The sequence below is a fragment of the Abramis brama genome (assembly GCF_963993115.1).
Source record: "Abramis brama genome assembly, chromosome: 12".
NCBI classification, from domain to species: domain Eukaryota; kingdom Metazoa; phylum Chordata; class Actinopteri; order Cypriniformes; family Leuciscidae; genus Abramis; species Abramis brama.
This window is the reverse complement of record NC_139974.1, coordinates 13,606,389-13,611,350: the sequence shown is the minus strand read 5'-3', so window position 1 is coordinate 13,611,350 and position 4,962 is coordinate 13,606,389.

The window sequence follows — 4,962 nt, the reverse complement described above, 5'->3', positions numbered from 1 at the left end:
CGTTTCTCAGTGATACACTAGTCAGTTTGAGGTACATTATGAGATGTTGCAACTGCAATTCCTAACTATCAGCATTAACAAGTGCATGTCCATCAACAAACCGTAATAAATACTTATTTACCGAGTATTTTTCAAATTTATTGCGGTGAACATGTGGAAACTGTATCAATAACAGTGCATGCATTAGCTGAGCTCTAGCGTGAATGACTGATGTAACATAAACGTTGATAAAACAAATCTTGCTCTACGCTTAATCTGTACTCAAAGTAGTGAGAACGACAGACATTCTGCATTAATAGACAGAGTTTTAGGTAATAGTGGCCCACAACTGATAAGCAGAAGTATTTCAGTTAGACGTGAGTTAGCCAGTTAGCCGGAGACCAACACAATATAAAACTTAAAAGTAAGTATTTTGAACACCATCGTTCAAGAGCATGCGGTTTGCGAATCCTGCATTGAACTGCATTTGAGAATCAGTCGTCAGTTAAAAAAAGGGAACACGGTTAAAGTTTAGGATTATACTGCTGTGGAATCGTGGTAAAGATGAATTTTAACCACTGATTCTTCACATGCTCGTCCTTGGGCAGTGGGAGCTTTACCTTCACCACATTGTAGAGCACAGCGTCTTCTTGACATGATGCTATCCAGTATCCACAGAAATCAGCAGCAGGTTTGAGGTTCAAGTTTTCCCTGGTGTCTGCACGCGCAATAAGTGACTCGTTTGAAAAACGATTAATTTCGTTGACTCAGAGTTGACTCTTACTTTTGAAAGACAATAACTTTATATACGGTCAACTTTCAGATTTAAAACTTTGCAGGATGTTTTCATTCACTTAGAGCCATGTTACACACGACATGAAAGGTAATTTTCTAAAATCCATAATAGGGGCAGTTTAAGCATTAGCCTATTTTTTTTCTTTACAAGTGTTCCATCTCCTCCTGTGCTGAAAATTAGACTTTTTTATCCATCAGTTACAGATGTGACACAATAGATCCCTGAGCTTTAGTCTTCAGAGAAGTATGAATAGGAGAGATTTTATTGATCAACATGGTCACTCTCAGCATTGTGCATATAGGGTCCCATAATAACCTACACTGACGTCATCTCACTTCCTGTCCACTTTAATTAAAAAAAGGATTGAAGTAGATATAACTAGCTCCAGCTAAAAACAGCTTCATGCTGTGCTTAGATTATACCGAAGTAAAATCAAACACAAAAGAAATCTACACACGCTTCAATACAGCATAAAGGAGCCTGAAGATAAGATATACTGAAAATTACATTCATTAAAGAGTCGCTCAATATAAACTTACAACCAGCAATTGTACAAATTGCTTGCTATAGTCTCTATAACATGGCTTTCTCTATGTTGAGAAAGCCATAATTTTAAACATACAGTTTGATATGATTAGCACCGCGCAACAATCTGGACCACACACCTCTAATCACTGTTCCGTTGATTAAAAATGGTCTAATTTTGTCATGCACTCACTTGCATACATGTATAGGTATAACCTATTCAAAATATGCATGAATTTTGATGGCACAGTTAGACATCAACCTCTTCAGTGGACATTAGTGCATCCTATACATTGCCACCAAGTGGCAAGCTGTTGTTTGTGAATTTTTTTCCTCCAAACCAAGATGGCTGAAGGCCAGACAGAAATGCCAAGTTGCTTTGGAATATTCATCCATTCCTTCTAAAGGTAAAAAAAATGTAATATCATGTAACATCTAAGGAGTCATTTCATTGATCAATTTTCTAAGTACTGATTTTAGATTGGGGGAAATTATGATTAATCATGTCCACTAAATTGGACATCAGCTATATATTCCTGCTACAATTTATTTTACAAAGTACAAAATATTGCATACATAATCAAGTACATACATAATCATGCAGTAACTTTTTTGGTTGTAAATAAATGTATTTGTGTTATTAGAATGTAATTTGCAGTTCGAAAAAGTAATTGATTACGTAATAGATGTACTTTGTAATTTGTTACTTTACTCGTTACATCAAAAAAGTAATCTGATTACGTAATGCATGTAATTTGTAAAGTGTTACTTTACTCGTTACTTCAAAAAACTATTCTGATTACGTAATGCATGTAATTTGTAATGCGTTACTTTACTCGTTACATCAAAAAGGAATCTGATTATGAAATGCATGCTACTTGTAATGCGTTACTTTACTCGTAACATAAAAAGTAATCTGATTACGTAATGCATGTTATTTGTAATGCGTTACTTTACTCGTAACATAAAAAGTAATCTGATTACGTAATGTATGTTATTTGTAATGTGTTACTCTACTTGAGTTGTTACATCTAAAAAGGTAATCTGATTACGTAATGCATGTTCTTGTAATGCGTTACCCCCCAACACTGCTCATTTCAGATGAGACTGAAAACACCTGATTCCTAGTTTTTTACACAGTCTGAAAACATCTATTGATCAATGTAGATTACATCCCGAGGTTTTCTCAGAGAGGAGAGTTAAGGTAGAAATTTGTCCATTTTGAACATAATCAGAATTATCAGCTAATAAGGGTAAATTGACGTATTCTGGTAGACTGGAGGGAGCGTGCGCATTTTGTACATAGTCTAAGTTGGACTTCCACAGAGTTGTACCTCCACCAGATCTTTAATGCATCACATCCTCATGTTCTGATATCAAAGACATGCAACATTCAATTTGTATGAAATTCTTCATCTGCTGGTTGAACATGAACGAACTCAACTGCGTTTGCAATAATTGAACTGTATTATATATTTTTATATAATACATAATAAAATGGGGGGGGGGGGGGGGGATCCTGATTGATGTTGTCATAATGTATGCAAAGGGTTAATATGTAGGCTTTCCTGTAGCTCAAACAGTCGAGCGTTGGCGCTTGCAACACCAAGGTCATGGGTTTGATTCCCAGGGAAAGCAAGAACTGATAAGAATGTAAATGTGTACCTTGAAATGCAATGTAAGTCGCTTTGGATAAAAGCGTCTGCCAAATGCATAAATGTAAATGTAATATTGATTTTGGAGTAAAATCCTGGACATATTCCTGACAGGTTTTTTGAGATTCACTCTAGAATATTGAATCTCAAGTTGAACCCATTTCATGTTTCGGACTATATCCAACAAGAAGCTATTAAAGCACTAAATCAAATTAACCATACAGAGAACACTGTGCTAAAGCCCAGTTTTGTTCAAAACCATTGTTCCTCTGTCCACACACTTTCTCCCCAGATGTAATTAGTCAAAAAAGATGGATATGATCTACTGCAGGAAAAAAGGACTGTAATTATATTAACTTGGCTTTGGTGTCACTTACAAAACCTGTGATAAAGTTGCAGTTTCTCTTTTTTTTCTTTTTTTTTTACCACAGAACAAGAGCTTATTTTAAATCACTGAATATTCAATCTGAGATTAATAGGCCAGAAAATAAGTTCTTGAGATTAATACATCCATTATGACTCCTTTTCATACCTCATTTATCCCTGCTTCTCCCTTTTCATCTTTCTCATCAATTCACAGTTTTTCTTGCTCTTTCCCGAAACATCTAAAAAATAACAGTTTATCATGACATGCAGTTTTATAACCCAGAGCTAATCAACTCATTTTCAACCACAGCCAAAAGTACAAAATACAGTAACAGTGTTTATTTTATGTGCTAGACCACCAAGGTCTGCTGGTCAAGAAGATTCTTGTATATGATTTACTTGGATTTCTGAGTAAATTGGACATAAATTTGAGAAAGACAAGCACAGTATGCTTAAACCAATAGACTGCCCTAAAAACACTTGATACAAACATGGCTCAAACAAAAGATCTCAAAACACAAATAGTCACTTGTAAAATTGCTACTCAAGTGGACATCCCTGTTAATATTTACAATGCATTCGATAAAAACATGAAACGCACAATTTCTTGTGAGGAATATTGGACCGCGTTCATCTACTGTTGTTACTTTGAAAAAAATCCAATCGAATCCTAAAGGGTTCACATACTTTTTCCCACAACTTCACTGTACAGTATATGATTTTCCAGTTATGTAACTATTTAAATGTTGTTTTGTCACACTAACGAGAGTGAAAGATGCATTTCAATAATATTCCAAAGTCTTTACTGCTGCTCTGGTGTCTATAGCGAGTCCCTGAAGTTGACAGCGCCATAAAGCTAAACATCTACCGAGGTTATTATTTATTAACATCTCCAATATAGCCCTTTGAAACTTCTCACTTAAAGCCAAGCAGCCATTTCACATCCAAATCACCTGTCGTTGTAACGTGAAAATAAGCAAGAGATGCAATAGCGAGAATAAAATGTTTATTGACCACAAGTGAAAACAGTTCCAAGTGAGAGGTGAAGACCACAGCAACTGGGAGACACAGGGACGTTGAGATGCTGAATCCAACGATCGCCAGGCGCAAGAAATTTAGAATAGAATAATCATAGAATAATCCACAACAGGAATCCAGGAAAACTCAGGAACAGAATCCAAATCCAGGAAGACAGGTGGCTTGTGCACACACAAACACACGGAAAGAGAGAGACAGTGAATCCATGAACCGTGACAGTACCCCTCCCCCTAGGAGCGCCTCCTGGCACTCCCAGATGAACTTATCTGTCGATTGTAATCATCGATAAGGGAGTGATTCAGAATGTCTCTAGCAGGTACCCAACTTCTCTCCTCCAGACCGTAACCTTTCCAGTCCACCAGGTACTGAAATCAACGTCCCCTCCGTCTCGAGTCCAGAATACGATTGACCGAATATGTTGGTTCCCCGTCTACGAGTCGCGGTGGTGGGGGAACCGGGGCCGGCGAATTAATGTGAGAATGAAACATGGGTTTTAATTTAGAGACATGAAAGACAGGATGAATTCTCCTGTACGCAGGAGGAAGTTTGATTCAGACTGCCACCGGACTAAGGACTTTGGTGACAGTGAACGGGCCGATGAAT